A 25092-nucleotide genomic window follows, 5' to 3' on the forward strand; every position below is an offset into this window, starting at 1 on the left:
TGAGAATGTATCTTTTCCTATATTATATTAAGCACAATAAAAATAGTGTTTTCAGTCTTACAAATATATATTGCTGTGGGGAATTCCCTGGCGGTCCAGTGGTTAGGACTCTGAGCTTTCACTGCTGAGGGTGTGGTTTCAATCCCTGGTTGGGGAACTAAGATCCTGCAGGCCATGCGACACGGCCAAAGGGGGGGAAAAAATATATATATATGGCTGTGAACTGAGAGGGTAAAGGTTGAATTCCCGAGTATGAGTGGGTTGTATTCCAAAAGTTCATTAATATTTCAGTTGTGGAGGCTTCAAACTGGTTTCCATTGACTTAATTAAGAAAGCTGATTTTTCCCAAGGAAGTGATACTCTGAGCTGTGCATAGGTTTGCAGGCTAGCATGTGGAAGCTGGCTCAACTCCTTCCAAGCTCAAGTACAGTCTTGATAAACCCCATAAGGACCAATGGGAGCTGTGTCTCCATAGAAAAATCATTGCAGAGTTGTAAATAGCGTTGCTCAGGACACTTCTATTACTACAGGGATGCTCCATCAATCATTACCCATAGGGCTTCCCTGGTGGCGCAGTGGTTGAGAATCCGCCTGCCAATGCAGGGGACACGGGTTTGAGCCCTGGTCTGGGAAGGTCCCACATGCCGCGGAGCAACTAGGCCCGTGAGCCACAACTACTGAGCCTGCGCGTCTGGAGCTTGTGCTCTGCAACAAGAGAGCCCGCGACAATGAGAGGCCCGTGCACCGTGATGAAGAGTGGCCCCCACTCGCCGCAACCAGAGAAAGCCCTCGTGCAGAAACGAAGACCCAACACAGCCAAAAATAAATAAAATTTAAGAAAAAGAAAATAAACTTGTTTAAAATATATATATATTAAAAATATAATAATAATCACCCATAGTGCCTTCTGTGCCCTGGGAAGAAAGCTATGGAACAGGCTTGGGGCTGAAGTTCTGGGCTGGGTGTTCCAGGTGAAGTATGGAACTGAGAGCAGTGAGGACTGTGGTAGGAGCTCTGAGCCCTGGAGGTGTTTCTTCCCTTCCACCTGCTCTGTGGGGAAGGGAATGGGGCTAAGCAGAGGCTACCTCCTTCATTTCTTTCCTACTCTGCTCTTGATTATCAGTGAAACTAGGGAGAGAAAGGAGGGAAGGGTCACAGATAGAGAGGATACTTGAAAACAGGGTATAAATGAAAGGGCTCAGGCTAAGTCCTGGTTTTCTGCTTACCAATTTGGGGACTTAAGACATTAGTCCATGAGCTTCAGATGTCTCATCTGTTATATTGGGATGATAATACTACCTAACCTGATGGAATGTTCTTAGTATAATGGGCCGCATAGGTGCTCATTAAATGTCTGTTGAGTGTAGATTAGCACCAAAGCTACGGCAGGGATGCCTCAGAAGGAGCAGTACTGCGAGGAACTTGTGCGTGAAGAGCACACGTGTGGCAAACATATGTGATTGTCTATTCAAAGGACTCAAAACAGGGTGAAAGCCCTGTCAGTTTGAAATGCAAGTGAAAGCAGTCAAAGCTGAAAGAAGCACCTTTTATGATGTATTTGGCCCTCTCTGCAGGTGTTTTCCCTTCAAGGAAGTATTTACATTATTGATTTTTGTGTGAAAATGGACACCAAATACTAGGCATTTATGAGCAACACTATACAAAGTACTATGTTCGTATCTTAAAAAAAAAAAATTAATATGATAGCAGAAGTCTTAAATGTGACCTTCAAGCATTATTACAAAATAGCACTTGAATCTTGATAATTAAATATTGACAGTGTATTTTAATTTCACCCATTGCTTAAGATTAAAACAAATATCCTTAATTAAATAGCCATATCTTCTTCCCTTTTTTTTGCGGTACGCGGGCCTCTCACTGTTGTGGCCTCTCCCGTTGCGGAGCACAGGCTCCGGACGCGCAGGCCCAGCGGCCATGGCTCACGGGTCTAGCCGCTACGCGGCATGTGGGATCTTCCCGGACCGGGGCACGAACCCGTGTCCCCTGCATCGGCAGGCGGACTCTCAACCACTGCGCCACCAGGGAGGCCCCTGCCATATCTTCTTAATATGCAACTGAAAATCAAATCTTTGGAACAGGTTCTTGATATTAAATGGAATAACTGAAAATCACTTTGCAGTATCCACTGTATGATTCATAGAAACAGGTTTGGGCACTTTTTGTATATAATACCTTTTTTAAAGGCATGATGTAGCAGAAAAAAGTATTCTGAAATTGTTTTTTCATGTACATATATATATATATGTATAATATGTATTTATATTATTGCCATTTGTACCTTCCTGAAAACATTTCTCTCTGCCTGCTATCAGCTAGATTACCCTGTTCTTGCTTCTTTTCCCTCCACTCTCTCCCACCCCCATTTAATCCCCAAGTATTCAAAGTTTTTTTTGTTGTTCGTTTGTTTGTTTTTATTGAGGTATAATTGATTTACAATATTGAGTTAGTTTCAGGTGTACAGCATAATGATTCAGTATTTTTGCAGACAGATATAGAAATCGAATATTCAAAGTTTTGGTTGCATTTTGTTTGTGTTTGGGGACACGGAATTTGTTTGTATTTTGTGGCCAGTGTAGAATTGCAGAATGTAGTACCCTGTAATGCTTAAAGTATTTCTAGTCAAATCCTCTTATGTTTTCCCAGATTCCCACAGTTTGTAGTCAGCTCTCTGAAATTAATAGGAACTAACACCATGTTTTTGTGATGAAATTCACCTTATCTTATTATAGGCTGCTCCTAAGTGCTTATGGCCTCACTCAGATAAGCATAAATCTTCAAGAGCAAATTCATACACCCGGATCTTTGTGTCTGGATTATGGTTGTTTTAAATTATTTACTAGGATTTTTTTATTTATAAAGTGATTATGTGGTTTAATTTTTTCAAACAAATAGTGTTGGAAGGTATACAACGAAAAGTAATTATCTCTCCTTTCCCAGGATTCCAGTCCTTTTCCTAGAGGCAAACATATTGTTTGTATACACACATTTCTAGAAATTTTGTAGCCTTAACTAGCATGTATATATGTAGTATGTTTAACATAAATGGAATGATATTATACATACACATCTTGCTCTGAATATCTTGGTTATTAGGGTGTGTTTTATCCTTTGAGAAACATCATTGTGGTATTATTTACATACCATAGAATTCACCAATTATAATTACATACTTCAATAAGTTTTGCTAAAATGATATAGTTATGCAGCAATCACCATAATCCTTAGAACATCCATCATCCCAATTCCTTTAGCCCCCAGATAATCACTAACATGCTTTCTGGATAGTTTTGCCTTTCTAGAAATTTTTGTAAGTGGAATCATACAGTATGTAGTGTTTTACTGAACATAATGCTGTTGAGATCTACCCATGTAGGTGCATGTATGAGTAGTTCGTTTCGTTTTATTGCTGAGTAGTATTCCATTGTATGGGTACCACATTTTTTTTTTTTTTTTTTACTCCGTTTACCAGTGCATGGACATTTGAGTTGTTTCCAGGTTTTGGCATTTATAAATAACGTTGCTGTGAACATTTGGATATAAGTGTTTGTGTGTGCATACATTTTCACTTTTCTTGAGTAGATAGGAGTGGAGTGGTACAGTTGGGTTATATGATAAGTGCATAGTTAAATTGTTCAGAAGTAGCTAGAATGTTTTCCAAAATGGCTGTACCATTTTACATTCCCACTAGCGATGTGTGAGGTTTCCAGTTTCTGCCCATTGTTGCCCATACTTGGTATAGCTAGTCGTTTTGATTATAGCCATTTTAGCGCCTGTATAATGATGCCTTTTTGTGGTTTTAATTTACATTTCTCTAATTTTTTCATGTGTTTACCATGGCATGTATTCATATGTTTATTAGCGTTAATTATCTTCTTTGGTGACATGCCTACTCAATATTTTGCCCATTTGTATATTTATTAAGCTGTTTGTCGTCTTCTTATTAAATTGTAAAAGTCCTTTTTACATTCTGATTACAAGTCTTTTAAAAGATAAATGACTTGCAATTATTTTCTCCCAGTCTGTGGCTTGTCTTTTCATTTTCTTAATGCTTCCTTTTGAAGCACAAAAGTTCTTAATTTTGATGAAGTCCAATTTATCAGTATTTTCTTATATGAATCATTCTTTTGTGTTAGATCTAAGAAGTCTTTCCCTAATCCAAGATGACAAAGTTTTTCCTGCTTTCTTCTAGAAGTTCGATAGTTTTATCTCCGATATTTAGACCTATAAACTATTTCAAGATCATTTTTGAACATAGTGTAAGGTAAGGATCTAAGTGTATTTGGTTGCATTTGGACATCCAATTTTTCTAGCACTATTTGTTTTTAAAAAAAAAATCCTTTCCGCTTGGATTGCCTTGGCAATTTGTCAAAACCGAATTTGCATAAATGTGAAGGTTTATTTCTAGACTCTGTTCTTTTCCATTGACATATATGTCTATCCTCATTGTCATACCACACTCTCTAAATTAGCTTTATATTAAGTCTTGAAATCAAGTAGTATGAATCCTCCAACTTTTGTCTCCTTTTTCAAAATTATTTTGGTTATTCTAGGTCCTTTGCATTTCCATATAAATTTTAGGATCAACTTTTAAATTATATTTTTAAGTAAAAGGCCTGCTGAGATTCTGATGTTGCATGCAATCTATAGAACAATTTTTGGAGAATTGCCAACTTGAATCTCTCCATTTATAAATATGGTATATTTCTTCTTTGGTGACATGCCTACTCAATATTTTGCCCATTTATATATTTATTAAGCTGTTTGTTGTCTTCTTATTAAGTTGTAAAAGTCCTTTTTACATTCTGATTACAAGTCTCTTAGAAGATAAATGATTTGCAAATATTTTTTTGAATCTCCTTTAATTTCTCTCAGCAATGGTTTGTAGTTCTTAATGTGGAGATCTTGTACTTCTTCTGTTAAACTTATTTCTAGCGATTTTATTCTTCTTGATAATATTGTGAATGTGAATGGAACATTGTCCATTTTCAGATTGTTTATTGCTAATATATAGAAATACATATGATTTTTGGTTTTGATCTTGTACACTGTAACCCTGTTACACTCAGTTCTGGGGGCTTTTTCTTTTTTTGTAAATTCCATCAGATTTTCTACATAGACTATTATGTCATCTAGTAGTAGAGCTTTATGTCTTTCTTTCCAAGCTGTATGTCTTTGATTCCTTTTCTGTGCTTTATTACACTACCTGGAACCTCCAGTATGATGTCAAATAGAAATAATTATGAGGGGACACCCTTGCCTTATTGCCAGTTTTAGTGGGAAGGTATTAGCCTTTAACCATTAAGTATGATTTTTTTGATGTAATTTTTTTTTTTTTTTTTTTTTTTTTTTGCGGTACGCGGGCCTCTCATTGTTGTGCCCTGGCCTCTCCCGCTGCGGAGCACAGGCTCCGGACGCGCAGGCTCAGCGGCCATGGCTCACGGGCCTAGCCGCTCCGCGGCATGTGGGATCTTCCCGGACCGGGGTACGAACCCCTGTCCCCTGAATCGGCAGGCGAACTCCCAACCACTGCGCCACCTGATGTAATTTTTATATGCTGTATGATCAGGCCACTCAAGATGGCTGTTCTCTTGCTCTCTGGACATCCCTTGCTCAACCAGTGCCTGCTTCACCTAAACCCTACACACATGACTGACCTTCCCATGTACTTGCCCCAGGCGCCAGCTGGTGATTGTTCTTATCAAAAGGGTGCTGAGGGGCGTGCCCCTCTGCTGGTTTCCCTGGTAACTAATGAGCCCACCTGACATCAATTCCCCTATAACTGGTAACCTCCCCTTCCCCCTGACCCTGTGAGTGAAGAAGACCGTTGAGGTGTTGCTTCAGGACCCTACTTCTGAGTGTAAGTTCCCCCATCCATTAACCATTGATGTCTCTGTTGCAGACTCCGGGCTCTTTCTTCAGTCTTAAAGCTGGGCAAGCACACGCCTTGTAGGCTTGCGGGTACAGCCCAACAACTGGCAGAGCCAGCCAGGAGACTGAGGAAACTCCCGGGAGCGCCGAGGCGTAGGGAAATGCAGAATGGGGGATGGAAAGTTGCGGGAGTAGTCCTGAGGTGGCCGTCCACTAACATGCAGGGCCCAAAAGTTCCAGGGGTGACCCCGAAACTTGGGGAAATCCTGGGGTGGCTATCTACTAGTATATGGGGTCTTATGGTGGCTGTCCTTGATGAATGGGGGCTGCCAAGAGATCTAGAGAACAGTGGCCTCTAATGCCTCTGCTATTGTATCAAAGTGAGCCTTTTGTAATAGGTTAAGCTAGCTTTCTAGAAGGAATTTCTCTTTTGTATTTCTCTGGTGCCTTTGAGATGCAGATGACCCACCTGGCCTCTCTGGAACTTTAATCTTCTGTGATCTCTAAGAGTAAAGGAGAAAAAAGAGCTTTTAGTTAAACTCTGTAGAAATAATTACGTTTTGAGAATATCTATCTAAAATAGTCTCTCCAGATTTTGGTAACTTGAAACTAAAGTTGAAAGAAGAGAATTCAAGGGTCATTTCAAATAGGATAAAATACCGGAACATTAAACGCTGAGCAGGTCTCAGTTTACTACCTTTACCTGCTTAGGAGAGGAAGACTAATGCACGAAATTTTCCAGTCAGAAATGCACAGTTACTTGCTTCTTGGTTTTTGCCAGAGATTAAGGTTTTTACGGGTTACGAGTATAATCAGTCACAATTCTAGTTATTGTAAACAAGTTTCTTTATTGAGTCCATTGTAATCAGGTGCTTAATCAGGTGTCTTTTTTTTTTTTTTTTTTGCGGTACGCGGGCCTCTCACTGTTGTGGCCTCTCCCGTTGCGGAGCACAGCCTCCGGACGTGCAGGCTCAGCGGCCGTGGCTCACGGGCCCAGCCGCTCCGCGGCATGTGGGATCTTCCCAGACCGGGGAACGAACCTGTGTGCCCTGCATCGGCAGGCGGACTCTTAACCACTGCGCCACCAGGGAAGCCCCAGGTGTCTTTTTAAGTCTTTTGTCTTTTATAGACAATTATTGTTTTATTCTGATGCTTTTGCAAAAGTGCCTCATCTTCAAGAAAATTCATAGGAAGGACCTTTTGACAATAACAGGTCCGTGGTAACTTTCAGATTATATTACTGACCTGGGTAAGAACTTAAAGAATCCTAATGGAAGACCTGATGGCTTCATGAAAAGTTAAAAAAAAGGATTGGTCACTGAGTGAACTGGTGAATATGGTTATAATTTTTATGGGTTTTGTCTGGAATGTTACTGGTTTTGATCTGTGTTTTCCAGATATAGGGAAGCCCTTCCCCTCAAGTTGGTTATGATTTATAGCAATTTGGTAAACTACACCTGTGGGTAGAATTGAAGCATTTTCCTTTTCTCTCTGCCTGGTCCCTCCAGAAATTACACACTCCTGGGTTCTGAGCAGCCTTATCAGGAAAATGGAAAAGACTGTCTCCTGACATGTGCAGGAATCTCAATATTCTGGGAACTTCTAGAAGAGAAAAATCCACCAAGGCAGAGCCTGATAGCAGGGCTTTGGCATGGCTTTCCTGGCCTTGAGCGACCTTTTGGGAATTCAATCTGAGCTCCTGGGCCCCCCTCAGCCAGTTTGGAGGAGCCTATGAGGTTGATGGACCAAACTTGTTTTGCAGACAAATTAGTCTTGATTTGGCTGTGTTTGGTGGATATGAGGCTAATTTTAGAGAGAACCGTATTATGTTTCAATGGATATTAAATTCTAGTTCTTTTGATTGAGGTCTGTACTTATGAATGTTATTGTGCTAGCCATACTTTTGCCCTGATGTTCTGGATGGAAAGAAAAGTATCTAGTGAAATTGTCTCAGAGTATAACTACTCATGAAGTGTGACACTGCTTGCTTTAAGTCTGTTGCTAAAAGCACATGTTCAGTGCTTGTGTGACAGTTGGGTATAAGTGATAAAATGTATAACCTATTAAGTGTTTCCCCATCAACATCCCTCTGAGCCTTTTCACGTGATCTGATTAGTGCTCCCCCAACTCGAATGACTAGGCCCATATAAAGGAGGCCTGGCATCTAGGGACATGATCTGCACCTGGGGTAGGAACTAGCGCCCAGCAGCGAGGGAAGGATATTCTGTTCATCAGTACTTTCTATTGAAAGATTTGCAATCGAAAGGGGAAATGATGGGAAAATCTGCACACATTGAAGTATGGGGAAGTCCGAAGGCTTATACATGGTTTAACTTAAATTTTACCGACCAGAGTAGCCTGTTTTGTGGTCCTTCAGATAGGCATTGTACATCTGCTTTGGCCATTGAGGAAGGGAATGCATTTGAAAGTCAAAATGAAATAGCTGTTGTTCAGATATCCAAGGTAAAAACTAGGTGGCCATTGTATACGTGGTATTACTGAAAACTCGAGTTTTTTGAACTGTATTGCAGACCAGGACAAAAACCACAGGCGGGTGTGGTATTACCTCAGATGGGGTTTCTGCTTGTCTTTTGCTTAATGGTTATGATCTGCTCTGTGTTGCGCCTATTAGATGTCTTACATTTCGTCCCTAGCCTGAGCGAAGGAAATTTATTCAAGGACTGAGTAACAACACTAGCCTCACTGCAAAAATGAGTCTGTTAATTGCTGGGTCTACGGTGAGATCCCATTGTTGTACTCCTCTAGACTTTCATGAAAAATTGACCCGGCTATTCTGACTACGGCAATAGGGGAAAAGACGCACCATCTTCCTGTCCCACATGCCCATACATCAGAAGGACCCCTGACAGTAGACACTCCTGTACAACTGGCTGCCCATGAGCACCACTGGGCTATGTTGTGTGGAATAGAATAGACTGGCTTCTGGACACCCAAGTCCAACTAGTGGGATTAACTGTCTTTTGTTTGGAAAGACCTAATGGGTCCATTCCTAAAGGCACCCTACATATAACATGGGGTGGCAGACCTCTACTGTGACTGCTGACTCCTGGCTAGGCCACCAGAATGTTCGTTTTAAAGCCAAGCCTACCCGTCCCTGTGCGGGGTGGCTCTGGGTTTGTGAAAACCAGGGGTGGCCTTACCTTCCTGATAACTGGACAGGGCACTGCTGCTATTGACTCCCTTTACATTGACCCATTAAGCACTTGGCTCCAAAGTTTGCCCACATCCTGGCAAATGACTGTTCACTGTTCTGAGCATAGTAGGTGGCTTACTCTTGAGCCTCTCTGGCTGCTGTTGTCTGTATTGTATTTGTGGTATCTGGTTGCAGTGCCCCCTATATATGTGACCCAAGGGATATCTCAGAAGAAGGGCAGACCAAGATTGTAAGGGTCATGCCGGGTATGTAGGGGTGGAGTGTATGTTCAGGCCACTCAAGATGTCTGGTCTCTTGCTCTCTGGACATTCCCTGCCTGGCCAGTGCCTGCTTCACCTAAACCCTACACACATGACTGACCTTCCTATGTACTTGCCCCAGGCCCCAGCTGGTGACTGTTCTTATCAAAGGGGTGCTGAGGGGCGTGCCCCTCTGCTGGTTTCCCTGGTAACTAATGAGCCCACCTGACATCAATTCCCCTATAACTGGTAATCTCCCCTTCTCTCCACCACCCAAGCAAAGACCCCACTGCATCCTGCCTACCACCCGCTGCACACGGTGGGGTGTCACTCCAGAACCTTGCTTCAGATGGGTATGCTCCCCAGTCCGTTAAACCATTGATGTCTCTGTTCCTGACTCCAGTCTGTTTCTTAGGTTATAAAGCTGGACAGGCACTGGCCTTGTAGGCCTGTGGGGTGCAGCCCAACATATGCCTTTTATCAGGTTAAGAAAATTCCCACCTTCTACTCTTAAATTGTTGAGAATCTTAATAATCAATATGTCTTGGCTTTCATCAAATTTTTTCTGCAACTATTGAGATGATCATTTAGTGTTGTCCTTCATTAATATAGTGCTTTACATGATTTTTAAATATTAAATTACTTTTGCATTCCTGGGATAACCCCACTTGGTCATGGTGTAGAATTCTTTTTGTACGTTGCTAGATTCTCTTTGCTTATATTTTGTTAAGACTTTGGACCTGTTGGCGGAGGTGTTCTATAATTTTCTTTTCGTGTAGTCTGTCTGGCTTTTTTGTCAGGATAACATTGGCCTATCCCTCTCACTCTATTTTCTGAGTTTGTGTAAGATTGATATTATTTCCCCCTTAAAAGTTTTGATAGAATTCACCAATGAAGACATCTTGGCTGGGTTTTTACTCATAGAGTGATTTTTAGTTACTAATTAAATTTATTTTCTTGATTTAGGTCTATTCTAATTTTCTGTTTCTTGAATCAGTTTTGGTGTTTTATGTATATCTAGGAATTTTTACAATTCATCTAAATTGTCAAATTTGTTAGAATAAGGTTTTTAACAAAATTTTGTAAAATTCCTTTTTAAGAACCAACTTTTGGCTTCATTGTTTTTCTGTTTTCTATTTCAATTATTTCTACTTTGATCTTTGTAATTTCCTCTCCTCTACTTATTTTGTGTTTGAGTTACATTGCCTTTTCTGTCATCCTGAGGTGAAAGCTTAGAGTAATGACTCTAGGTCTCTCTAATAAAAGCATTTAAAGCTATAAATTTCACTGTAAGCAATTCATTAGCTGAATTCCATAAATTTTTATATTGTGTGTTTTCTTTTTTGTTCAGCTCAAGATATCTTCTTACTTCTGTTGTGGTTTCTTTTTTAACCCATAGGTTACTTAGAAATGAGTTGTTTATTTTTCAAACATGTGGGATTTCCCAGTACTTTTCTGTTGATTTCTAATAATTTTTCCTTGGAGGAGAACGTATTTCGTGTGATTTCAGTCCTTTTAAATGTGTCAAGACTTGTATTATGGCCCAGTGCCTTGCTTTTTTTAACTTAACAGTTTATCTTAGAGGGCTTTATATATTAGTTCAGAAATATACCTCATTATTTTTAATAGCTTATTTAATCATAACTAATGGATATTTTAGTTGCTTTCATTTTTAATCTATTATTAAAAAGTGAGGTATCTGCACAAAAGAGTAAATCTATATTATAGATTCATTCCTTATTTCAACAAATATTTCTTTTTTAAATTTTTTATTAATTAATTAATTTTTTTTTGGCTTCATCGGGTCTTTTTTGCTGCCCGTGGACTTTTCTCTAGTTGCAGAGAGCGGGGGCTACTCCTTGTTGCGGTGCGCAGGCTTCTTATTGCGGTGGCTTCTCTTGTTGCAGAGCATGGGCTCTAGGCGTGCGGGCTCCAGTAGTTGTGGCATATGGGCTCAGTAGTTGCGGCTCGTGGGCTCTAGAGCGCAGGCTCAGTAGTGTGGCACAAGGACTTAGTTGCTCCACAGCATGTGGAATCCTGGACCAGGGCTCAGACCCATGTCCCCTGTACTGGCAGGCTGATTCTTAACCACATTCTTAACCACCAGGGAGGTCCTCAACAAACATTTCTTGAGTGCCTACTATGTACTAGGCATTTTTTTGGCACTGGAGGTAAAGCAATAAACAAAATAAAGCACATGCTTTTTCCCATGGAGTTGACATTCCTTTGGAGGGTGACAAAACAATAAATGCTGACATAAATATGTCCTTTGTGTATTTGTCACTTATCTCCTTATCCCCATGGAGTTTTATTCTTTAATATTAATTTTATTACCAGCTACTTTACTGGGTTATCTTAATGTTTCTTATATTTTATTCAGTTTGTTTCATAGGATATGGGAGCATATAATCATACCACCTACAAATTACAGTCACTTTGCCTTCTCCCTTCCTATTTGCATACCTGATTTGTCTTATTTAATACATTTGACTGTTATATCTTGAACATTGTTGATTAATAGTGGGGATTATAGAAATTCCTATCTTATTTCTGACTTAAATGAAAACTGTCTCATTTTATACAAACACAGTACTGACTTTTATTTATCATGTTAAGGAAGTACCCTTCAATTCCTATTTTATTAAGAATCTTTATCAAAAATGGGTAATGAATTTTATCAAAAGCCAAAAAGGCATCTATGGAGATGATCATTATTTTCTCCTTTGATTTATCACTGTGATAAATCACATTAAGAGTTTTATTGTTATTGAACTATCCTTTCATTCCTGGAATAAACTATATTATGCTTATAAGGTGTCCCTAGTTTCTATTTGTTTATATATAATTTTGCATCAACATCAATAAATGAGATTGGTCCCAAGTTTTCTTTTTTGGATCTTGTTTTGTTCTGATTTGCTCAAAGTTATGCTGGTGTCATAAAAGCAATCAGTAGCTTTCCTTCTCTCTCTGCTCTAAACGATTTAAGTAACGTTGAAGTTGTCTGTTCCTTGAGGTTATGATATAATACACCTTGGAAATTATCTATTTCTAGTGGGTTTGGTTTGGTAAGGGGAGGGATAACCTTTTACAACTTTCTCAATTTCTTCCATAGTAACTCATCTTCTTAGAGTTTCTGTCTTGGCTGGACTTGGTTTTTATAATTTATATTATAGCCTACAAAATTGTCCTTTTATTCATGTTTTCAAATGTATTTAAATAGAATTGAATCAAGTATCCTCTCATTTTCTTCTTCCATTTTCCCCTTGACCTAAGAATATCTCTATTATTCTCATGTCTCACAGGTGCTGTTTTCTTGATTAGGTTGGCTAATAGTTCTGTTTCAGTGGTTCAAGAAACATATTAGTTTATTTATAAATAGTTTGTTGGCCGATGCTCAGTCTACTATGGAATAGGGAATCATTATACTTTCTACCCAAGGAGGCTGTTATTTGATGTCTGGAATAAAGCAACTCCAGCGTGACTACTAATCAATCCTTGTCATGTATTGTACTATTATTTATATTAAAATGCAACAAAGTTCCCTACTTAATTTGTGAACCTCCCATAAATTACAGTTGATTAATATTTGAAATTTTTTCTTATTTCTAGAAAACATGATACCAAAAGTTTTTACTAGATCAGAATATTCCCTTCTCATGCTGACAATATAATAATAAATAGTATCAGTAATGCACATCTTCTCTTTGTTTTACATTCAAATAGAATTCAGAGTATTTGAGAAGCAGCATAGACTATATCAGAACTTTGAGGGCAAAGCATAAAAATCATGGACACAGAGAATTATGTCTATGTAGAGAACTCCTGTTTCAAAAGTTCAAAAAGCATGTTATTAAAAATATTGTATAACGAGTTTTAAACTGCCCAGAGAAAATGTTAAAAGCAAAGCTATAAGAAATATTGACATTTTTAATAATGCTAACAGTTTTTTCTAAAAAAAAATTTGTTTGGTTTAGAAGTAGTTTCAAATTCACATAAATTCTGAGTGTAGAATACAGAACATTGAATACCACTTACCCACATTGCTATTAACATTCTGCCCCATTTGCTGAGTGTATGTGTGTATGTGTGTGCATCGGTGAATGTGCGTTTCTGAACCATTTAAGACTAAGTTGCAAATATCATGCCCCTTTACCCCAAATAATTTGGTGTTTATTTTGTGTCACTACTTGTTTGGAGAAATATGTAAGCAGCTAGTTAGTTAAAGTTATAAAAGATACTTTTAAAGAAGCACTTAGAACCACCACAACAACAAAATACTTAAGAGGTCATCAAAAGAGATTTTATCTAAAATACTCACCAATAATAAGGATCTGTTACAGGAATATTTCTGAGAGAGAGAAAAGCACTGGTTATTTGAAAATAGTGTTATCCAGAGATTAGGTGAAAATCAAAGTGAATATTCCACAATTAATATCATGTAATCCAACGTTCCACTTGATATCAGCAGAAAACAGTATATATGGGACTTCACTGGTGGCACAGTGGTTAAGAATCCACCTGCCAATGCAAGGGGCATGGGTTCCCGGAACAGGTTCCGGGAATATCCCACATGCCACGGAACAACTAAGCCCGTGCACCACAACTACTGAGCCTGTGCTCTAGAGCCTACAAGCCACAACTACTGAAGCCTGCACGCCTAGAACCTGTGCTCTGCAACGAGAAGCCACTGCAGTGAGAAGCCTGCGCACCGCAACAAAGAGTAGTCCCCACTCTCTGCAACTAGAGAAAGCCTACATGCAGCAGCAAAGACCCAACACAGCCAAAAATAAATAAAATAAAACATTAATAAATTTTTCAGAACACAATGATAAAAAATATATTAAAAAAAAAAACAGTGTATACGACACAGCAAACAGAAAACAAATCCACACCATGAGGTGTGAATGACCATGGCTTACTGGCTGCCTTATTAACAAATATGCCTTGGGTCTCAGAAGCTTAGCACAATAAAAGTCTGTTTCTCACTTATATGATTTCCAGTGCATATGTTCCTGGATCGGAGATTTCCTGGGCAACTCTTCTCCACATAGTGGCTCATGGAACCAGGCTTCTCCCTGGTAGATCTCCATGCCCTAAGGCCGAGCTTGAAGTCCCCAGATAGGTCCTCTGTTAACCAGCTGGCAGATAAAGTGCAAACAAAAGAATAGAGGATCATGCAAGAGGCTATGGGGCCAGCCCCGGGAGGTGTATTTATCACTTCCTCCTACAGTTAGTTGGCCGGAACTCAGTTTCAGGCCCCATTAATCGTAAGAGGCTGGAACATGTTGTATTGTTGTGTGTCCAGGAATAAGGAAATGGTTTGGGGTCACACATATAGTAGATACTCTGCCTTTGATATTTCTAATATGTTGTCTGCACCTTGATGTGCACATCAGGGACATATAACTACCGATTACATGAAAGTGTGAGATGAAATCTTTTTTGTAACATGATATTGTAATATGACTCATTTCAGGCTTTTGAGGTACATTCAACTACTGGTATATGTTTTAAAGTTCACAGGGTCTCCTCACATTTCCCTCCTCAACCCAGTTTTCATGGGTAAAGAAACTAGTGTTAAGTAATTGGCCCAAGTTCAATGAATGTGTGTGTAGACAGAAGGATGGACAATTTATGGTCCCCAGATTTAAGAAATATGAATAAACATCAATGACAAGGTACCTCATCATAATATGAGAAGTGTCATACATGTCACAAGCTATACACCAAACAAGGACATTGTTGCACAGATGACCCTTAGTGTGAGAGAGTCAAGATGGTGGGAATACTTGTAGAGTTGTCACACCACTTAGAAGCAGCAAAAACAGAACTCAAACTGTGTCTTCCGACTACCGTATCGGTGAGTTTTACATTATGCCAGTTTCGCCCGACTTTATGCAAAGAAAATTTTGATGGCTTTTGCTTAGATATGCAGGATTTATTTATTCACTTAATAAGTATTTGTTGAGGACCTACTGTGTGCCTAGCACTGGTCTAGGTGCTAGAAATATGTCAGTAATGCAAACACAGTCCCTGCCTCAAGAAGCTTATCTCCTAGCGGGAAAATTAGGTAATACACAAAGAAATATATGTTAGGGATAAGAATGAAGAAAAACTGAGAAAGCAGAGTAAAAGCAAGGAGAATGATAGGCAAGGAAGACAGTTTCTTTTAGAAAGAGTAGTCAGGGAAAGACATCTGTGCGAGGATCTAAAGAAAGCAAGGGAGCCAGCCTGTGCGGCTATCCAGGGAAGAGCATTTTAGGCAGAGGGAAGGGTCTGAGGCAGGACTGTGTTGGATGTGGACCAGCAACAGCAAGGAAGCTCCTGTGGCTGAGACTGCGTGGGGAAGAGATGTGATAGTAGATGAGGTCGGGCAGATTGTCAGGGCTGTAGGGAGGCAGATAATGTAGAGTCTCACGCAGCCATGGGCCATAGAAAGGACTTCAGATTCTACTTTTGAGGGATATGGGAAGCCTGTGGAGTGTTTGAGCAGAGGAGTGATGTGATATAAGATTTTAAGAGACTCACTGTGGTGGCTGTGTTGAGAATAAACTGTGGGTAGACAGGGATGGAAGCAGGCAGACAAGTGTGTTGGCTTTCACAGCAATCCAAGTGAGAGATGAAGAGATTGGAGAAGGATGGTAGGAGTGGGGGCAATAAGAAAGGATTCTGAATATATCTCAAAGGAAAAGCCATAGGGTTTGCTGATGGATGGGGTGTGGGGTATTCAAGAAAGGAATCGAAGGCTGTAAAGTTTTGCCCCAAGCAACTGGAAGAAAAGAGTCGCCGTTTACTGACGAGTATGATGGATGGAAATACTCATGGGGGGCTTCAGGGGAAGTCAAGAGTCCAGTCTGGGACATGCCAAGCTTGGGATGCCTTTTAGCTTTCCAAGTGGTGATGGCTGGCTTGTGGAGGGTATTTAAAGATGGAGAGTGAATGAAAACACCTAGGGAATGAGCATAAGGAAAGAAGAGAAACGTTCTGAGGACTGAGGCCTGGGACGCTCCAACTTTAGAGTCATGAAGAGGAGTGAGCAGCAAAAGGCTAAAGCGTGCCTTACGAGAAGTCTTAGAAAGGAAGATGTTTCAGGATGGAAGGTGTGAGTAGTTGTGTCAAGCGCTGGGTAAGATGGGGTTGAGAATTTAACACTGGATTTGGCAACAGGATCAGATGTTTGGGGTTCACATGACCTTTCACGTGAACTGGAGAAAACACTCTAAAAAGTTTTTTGATGTGACTAACTGGGGAGGAGTCAGCATCAGCGTTTTGGTCACTTGAAAACAAAGCCTCTTTCATATCTGAACCTGTAGAGTGCGTTTATTTGCGTGTACTGTGATATTATACATATTCCAAAGAAGGAAAGTGTACTTTCTCCTTTCATAATTACCCTAGATTATCTTTATTTTCTGCCTTTCAACTCCTATGAGATCAACTTCTTATCACCAAAAGAACTAGCATTCCTATTTTTTCTGTGTCGAAGCTACTTCTGTGGTAGGTTCCCAAAGGAGGGGCAGTTATACTTCTTAATATTTTAGACCTCATTTCATTTAGGGCTTATGAAGGGGGCAGTGGCATTCATTGTATCCAGGAGATTCGTGGAGACAATTGACTTTTTCGACTTGTCATCATAAAAGTTCAAGTGCTATAAAAATACAAGTTTAAAAACTGCAGACTCTCTTTCATCCAAAAAATACCCCACTGTACCCTAACCCACACACACTTTCATACATATCAGTTAAATAGTCAACTTAAAATATCGATTTGTTTTATTTAAAAATATATCTGGGGCTTCCCTGGTGGTGCAGTTGTTGAGAGTCCGCCTGCCAATGCAGGGGACACGGGTTCGTGCCCAGGTCCGGGAAGATCCCACATGCCACGGAGTGGCTGGGCCCATGAGCCATGGCCTCTGAGCCTGCGTGTCCGGAGCCTGTGCTCCACAATGGGAGAGGCCACAACAGTGAGAGGCCTGCGTACCACACACACACACACACACACACAAATATATATATATATATATATATACACATATATATATCTATCTGTTGGTCATTTCTAAATATAAATGGAAGAATGGCAGAAGTTTATAGATGGTGAATCCAATCTACATGTGACAAGATATAACTTAGTTATTGTGATGTGGTATCTACCTTTTATTTGCCCTATTTACTAATTTGAGGATGCCTACATGCACAAAAAGGGTGTATTAAGATTTATATTCCCACATTCACCAGTATAAATATAAATAATTGCTCTAATGGAGATTTACAGAAATGCCAAATCAGAGAAACTACTGATTTTTAAAATACTAGCCAGTTTCCCTCAAATGCAAGGACTGTGTCTTATTTCTTACTTTTTCCTCAGAGCTTGGCAGGTATATTCATTAAATTAATTTGTTCTGTTATGACATTAGGAGGAGAAGGACAGTCATAAAACAAAATTAGGAACATGCATGTGTGAGTCAAATAACGCACCTGAGTGTACAAAACTGGACAAAACTTTTTCTCCTGTCCAGGATTTATTTTTTTTTAATTTATTTATGGTACATTGGGTCTTCATTGCTGCGCACGGGCTTTCTCTAGTTGTGGCGAGCAGGGGGCTACTCTTATTTGTGGCACGCGGGTTTCTCATTGCGGTTGCTTCTCTTGTCGTGGAGTACAGGCTCTAGGAGCGCGGGCTTCAGTAGTTGTGTCTCGTGAGCTCTAGAGCGCAGGCTCAGTAGTTCTGGCGCACGGGCTTAGTTGCTCTGCGGCATGTGGGATCTTCGTGGATCATGGCTCAAACCCGTGTCCCCTGTGTTGGCAGGCGGGTTCTTAACCCCAGCACCACGAGGGAAGTGCCTGTCTAGGCTTTTAAAGCAACGTTAACATCCCTCTTTTCTCTTTGCTCACGTACCAAACCTTTGCCTAAATGTCTTTCTTCCTCTTTATTCATTTCACAAGTGTCACAGTTGCTGTTCTAAATATGGGGACATCCAGTAAACAAAATAAGCCCGTGTTCTTAAGGAGCTTACGTTAAATCTAATGGGTAGCAACAGATGAATCCTATAAATTAACCCACTAACTGCGTGAGTTATATGGCTGTAAAACCTGTCATACTACATCTTCACTCAGAAGAAACATACAGGCTTCCTGGCATTAGATGATGAGAAGCTCATGTAACTAGAATCAGCATACCAGGTTTCTGGTATAATCTGTGCTACTAATTCACATGGCTACTTTAAATGTGTCACTTAAGTTCTCTGGCCACCAGTTCCCTGCTTATAAATTGAAAATCTGTAATATCCATATCATCTCAGAAACTCTACAGTTCTCAGTGTTTCTGAATCATGGGCTTATTTGGCTGTAATCGTGCATTCATTAGTTGGGGACCCCAGGAGAAAGGAGCTTTAAAGAGTAGTTTGTTTTTCATGTGATATCTGTAAATACATTTCCTGCCCCCTTCTAATCCACTGTGGTAATTTCCTTGAGCTCACAGACTAAAAGTTTGCTACCCTCATACAAATTTTGGCAGTAGCAGAATGTGGGATTTTGAGAAATGTCAGAGGAAAGAAGGAAAAAGTGAGGATGGTTATAGCCAACAATTCTGAAGCTACAGAAGGTTGATAACATTTACTGTGATGTAAAATATGTTCAATCAGTTCATGCAAATTATTTTTATGTGGGAGGAGAGAATATTAGGGTCTTTTCATTAAGACTTTTTAAAAAAGTTATAAACTCAATTCTAAAACTGACCAGTATACAATAAACTTACCAAGTAAGTTTCAAATTCCCCTGATTCTATAAATCTTAAAATTTAGTAACCAAAACACACACACACACACACACATTCCTCACTATTTGCCACTATAGTGTAATAAATCATATATAGGAAGTTATGCTGATCATGTCAAAAATGTGCTCTGTCCCTAGAGTACTAGTTGCTTATGCATGAGAGCAGAAAGTTAAGCAAACTAAGTGCAATTAAAGTTCTGTGCAAGAGAATTCCGGTGTAAACTTAGAAAATCTTGTCGTGAAGACTGCTGCATCACAGCACCTGCATGTAGGCTCTTGTTGAATAAATGAATGTAATCACCTACAGCATTACCCTGCTATAAAACATTATAAAGTCATGTTCATTTTTTCATATTTCAGAATATGAATGTAGACTTTTAATGAATATAAATTCTATCAAAAGAGCAAAGGAGGGCTTCCCTGGTGGCGCAGTGGTTCAGAGTCCGCCTGCCGATGCAGGGGACACGGGTTCGCGCCCCGGTCCGGGAGGATCCCACATGCCGCGGAGCGGCTGGGCCCGTGAGCCATGGCCGCTGAGCCTGCGCATCCGGAGCCTGTGCTGCGCAACGGGAGAGGCCACAACAGTGACAGGCCCGCATACCGCAAAATAAAAAAAAATTAAAAAAGAGCAAAGGAAAATAATTGCAGTTATTATACCATATTAATGGGAATTATGCTAATTGCCCTAAAATTTAAAGAAAATGGATTGTTTTGCTTCTCCTTCCAATTAACATTATTTCACAATGTGTGGTACATTTATGCAGAATTTTGTAGTGCATTAGATAAATCAGTTTTACATTTCCAGTGGAGTGGGCTTTAATGAGCATTATAATACATGTCAGTTCAGAAACAGTTTTATGTTACAAAGCATCTTCTACTGGTAGATTGGGAAAAGTTGCACCAGAGAGGCACTTCCACTTAAAATATGGAATAAAATTTAGTGAGGGAAGCATAGATGAATCCATTTCAGCTAAATGGCTATAAATTTAGGATGAATATTACATTTTAGCTATATATATTTTTCATATGTTAAAAAACTACCCAGACCACATATGCCAACAATCTAAAGTGAGTTTTGGGGCCTACTAAATCCCACATGGAATACCTTGCCTCTTGGCATATAAATCCCCACTCCTATATAAAGAAAATCCAGCGAAAATGAAAACATTCATACTATTAAGTACATTCATTAGATCGATATTTAGCTGAAGCTAACCTAACATCCATCATCCCAAGTGCTTGTAGATAAGTTCCTCTCTCTCAGGCCTGAGAATCTAGCTTATATAGGCCCATCCTTTCTTCTTCACCTCTGGATTCAAAGGAAAACTTGTAGGTCCTCTATTCAAAGGCACCAACTTCACCTTGCTCTTGAAGGAAGCCACTGCTGTCCACTCAGCGAACTGCTTCATTCATATCCTTTATCATGGACAGTGTAACTTTTTTTCTTTGGGCACTTTACCCTTAACCTATATACCTGCTGGAATTTAGCCCATACTTGAAGAACCTTTTCTTTTTTTCTTTTTTTTTTTTTTAACATCTTTATTGGAGTATAATTGCTTTACAATGTTGTGTTAGTTTCTGCTGTATAACAAAGTGAATCAGCTGTACGTATACATACATCCCCGTATCCCCTCCCTCTTAAGTCTCCCTCCCACCCTCCCTATCCCACACCTCTAGGTGGTCACAGAGCACCGAGCTGATCTTCCTGTGCTATGCAGCTGCTTCCCACTAGCTATCTATTTTACATTTGGTGGTGTATATATGTCCATGCCACTCTCTCACTTCGTCCCAGCTTACTCTTCCCCCTCCCCGTGTCCTCAAGTCCATCCTCTACAACTGCGTCTTTATTCCTGTCCTGCCCCTAGGTTCTTCAGAACCTTTTTTTTTTTAGATTCCATATATATGTGTTAGCATATGGTATTTATTTTTCTCTTTCTGACTTACTTCATTCTGTATGACAGTCTCTAGGTCCATCTACCTCACTACAAATAACTCAGTTTCATTTCTTTTTATGGCTTAGTAATAACCCATTGTATATATGTGCCACATCTTCTTTATCCATTCATCTGTCTCTGGAGACTTAGGTTGCTTCCATGTCCTGGCTATTGTAAATAGAGCTGCAATGAACATTGTGGTACATGAGTCTTTCTGAATTATGGTTTTCTCAGGGTATATGCCTGGTAGTGGGATTGCTGGGTTGTATGGTAGTTCTGTTTTTAGTTTTTTAAGGAACCTCCATACTGTTCTCCATAGTGGCTGTATCAACTTACATTCCCACCAGCAGTGCAAGAGGGTTCCCTTTTCTCCACACCCTCTCCAGCATTTATTGTTTGTAGATTTTTTGATGATGGCCATTCTGACCGGTGTGAGGTGGTACATCGTTGTAGTTTTGATGTGCAGTTCTCTAATGATTAGTGATGTTGAGCATCTTTCATGTGTTTGTTGGCAATCTGTATATCTTCTCTGGAGAAATGTCTATTTAGATCTTCTGCCCATTTTTGGATTGGGTTGTTTGTTTTTTTGATACTGAGCTGCCTGAGCTGCTTGTATATTTTGGAGATTAATCCTTTGTCAGTTGCTTCATTTGCAAATATTTTCTCCCATAAAGAACCTTTTCTTAATTCTACATTACCCTTCAGCCATGGCTCTCTCTTTTCTTTCATTCTGAGATAATTTTCTTGAAATACCATCCAAGTATGTGTCTACATATATCCCACCTTATTCCATAAATCATTTAAGACCATTATTCTCGGAGGAATCGGCCTTACTTAACATCTGTGCTTTCTCACCTTCCCTGAACCTCTTGACCTACTGCTTTCTGGCTTCCGTCCCCATCATGCTACCGAAAATGCTCTCATGTTCACAGTGGCTTCCTATTTGTCAGATGAATACTTCTCATTTCTTCCAGAATCCCTCCCCCCTCCCCCAAGCTTCCAGGGCACCATTCTCTTCTAGCTGTCTTCCAATTCTTTGTTTCTTCTCAGACTCCTTTAATGAATCCTGTTTCTTTGTCCATCCCTCAAAAACTGAGATTTCCCAGATTTTGTTTCTTTTATCTCTTTTAGAACTCTATAGCCTCAACACTACCACAGCCACCTATATGACCTTAATTGACTTTTATGGTTTTATGTCCCCTCTTAATGCCCTCCTGTGCTTCTCCATGACCTCTAGGGAACCAAGACCAGTTCTTTATCTTATATACAAATCCTTCATCATTTGGTCCATACCAGCCTCTTTAGCTTCATGTCACATTCTTCATTCCACAAATAGCATCTACCATGTTTCAGGCGCCAGTTGAAATTCTATCATACAGCACTGTACAAAACAGATTTGAAATCCCTGCCTTCATGGAATTTATATTCTCCTAGCAACATGAAACTATTGTTTTATACTTCATGGTCATAGGAAATTATTTTTTCCTACATGAAAGATCCCTTCTCTTTTATGTTTTTTTTTCAAACTCCTGTTTACCCTTGAGAGTTCAGATCACATGTTACTTCTTCCAGGATGACTCTCCAGCCTCCTACATTTCCCCAGGAAACCCTATAAATACAGCAGGTCAAGATTTTCTGTTAAGTCATGGCATTGGAGTTGCCATTATCCCTCTTAGGAATTTATCAGGAGAATCCCAAAAAGACACATTGTACCTTCCAGGTTGAAAGATCCTGTGCCCTTTAACCAATTATAAGTGGACTGCTAGCTAGTCCACCAGCTGGTCAGCTGATCTCTGTTAAGCGTCCATGAATCATTTTCCTGGCATAGTCAAGAGGACAGTTTATTGCTCCAGACAGCCTTGCTCACATATATGGTGCAAAATGAGTAAATTTAGTATATATTCTTATGGATTAAAACTCTGCTGTTAGCCTAATTATAATACGATTCTAAATATAGATACAAATCCAGCAACACAATCATACTTTAACTTCTATTTTTTCATAAACTAAGGATCACCCTTTTAACAGAAGATACAGGCAATATGACATTACTTCCACATGTACATCTATTAGCATTTAGCTAATAGCGTTTAGCTATTTAGCAAATATGTTCTTGTCAGAAAAGTCTATTAAGTTCATGAGTTTGCTCACCAGTTTTGGTTGAAGCTACATACTTCCCAATAATATACCTTAATAATACACGATTTCTTGTTCCCTCCTTTTCTCCTATGCGGATTTCCTCTTGTGGATCACCTTCCAACAAAGGTTGAAGTCTGTCTTATCCGCTCCTGTCTCCAGGGGTGTATTTGTACAGGGTCATTTTCAGGTTATATTATGAAAAAAAAGGCCTCAGGATCAGAGTTTGAAATAAAACTCATTTTAAATTTTATTTATAAGACCTGCATTGCAGGCTCAAAGAAAGCAAGTACTTGTCAGTCAATAGCTGGACTTGTATCACAGTTGTTCTCAACATAATCCGAATTATAGGCTTTCCCCAGCCTAAGGACCCTTTGAAGAATTGTTCTGTGTTCAACAAAGGGGAAAGGATCAAGGATGCCTCAGGGCAGCGGAAGGAAGGAGGACTTCGTCATCCTCAGTTAACAACTTGAGGAAGGCTATTAGAAGAGAGAGCCAGTAACATGCAGTGGAAGAAGTCACCATATTCAGTAAACCTTTAAGGATGCATAAAAGTGTTACAGTGATTGTCTGATGGAATAAGACATTAAGAATTTGGGACCAGTGGTCCCAAAGGTCCAGTGGTTGGGACTTCGCCTTCCAATGCAGGGGATGTGGGTTCGATCCCTGGTTGGGGAGCTAGGATCCCACATGCCTTGTGGCCAAGAAGCCAAAACATGAAGCAGAAGCAATATTGTAACAGATTCAATAAAGACTTTGAAAATGGTCCACATCAAAAAAAAAAGTCATTAAAAAAAAAGGACATTAAGAATCTGTTTCTTAGTTTTAATTTTAACCTCAAGAATACATGACTTGAATTTCTGTTTGTTATTAAGGCTACTTTTCTTCCTTAGTTGTCATAACAACTGGGCTCTTACTGGCATTTAGCACCCAGAGGCCAGGAATGCTAAAACATACTGCTTTGAAGGATAGGCACACATGTCCAAAAGTCACATCCAAAGTTCCAAGTAGTAGTATCTCCTTTGAAGAATATCCTGACTCCCATAACCAGGGGTCTTCTCTGCCCTTGTTGCCTTGGTTCTCTTCTGTTCTGCCGCTGGCCGAGCTTGCTGCCTTCTCAGGTAACCTGAGAGCATCACCTTGCTCCTCAGAAGGTGGATGAGGACCGCCATCCTCGTTACCTCTGAGACCAGGGAATTTTGCATCCCACCTCAAACCTACTGACTCCTATTCTGCATTTTAATAATATCTCCCAGGTGATTCATATTCAAATTAAAGTTTTCATCCTCAAATACACAGGTCTGTGGAATGGTTGCTCCTGGCCTGGTGACAGAATCTCCTAATTTAATGGAAGAGATTTACACCAAATTAATAAAGACCTCCTCTGAGGCTCCTAAGAGAGCTTACTTCAACAAATGTCTCTGAACTGCGGGAGTTTATGAAAATCGGTTAATGACCCTTGTGAAGCACGTGTCTTGACACAGTGAAAGACTGTCTGGGGAAAGCGCAGAAGGAAATGGTGAGCAGGTATACTCCTGAGACAGCCAGGCATGGAGAAGCAAAGTCATGCTTGAGGGTTCTCACACAAACCAAGAGATGCCTAGCATCTGTGCTGCATCAGAAGGAGGGACCAGGGCCCTCCCAATTGCTCCCCTGTTTTACCCAAGCTGCCCCTGAAAGTCTCAATGAATAAGACCCTTTTTGATATTTTTTGCTTGAGAACCTAGGATTTAAATTTACTCCAGAAGTTTGGGAAATTATTGATTAAAAACAGTAATTCGATTGATAGATGAAAAATGTGAAGTTTAGTTCACATATGTAACATAAAAATTGTTTATAAGTTGCGTATTTGTTTAAAAAAAGTACTAGCAAAAGAAACTCGTATCCACCTCTTGTAAAATGCTTAAACAACATTAACAGAGAAATAAAACCTTGTTCCTCAAGGC

General features: G+C 39.8%; 1 protein-coding gene across 3 annotated transcripts in view; it reads left to right on the top strand.

Annotated features, from left to right (window-relative positions):
- Nucleotides 1-25092, top strand: part of MAGI2 (membrane associated guanylate kinase, WW and PDZ domain containing 2) — a 1326400-nt gene that overhangs the window by 1095584 nt on the left and 205724 nt on the right. The window lies entirely within an intron of this gene.

The sequence above is a fragment of the Grampus griseus genome (genome assembly GCF_964374135.1).
Source record: "Grampus griseus genome assembly, chromosome: 9".
NCBI classification, from domain to species: Eukaryota; Metazoa; Chordata; class Mammalia; order Artiodactyla; family Delphinidae; genus Grampus; species Grampus griseus.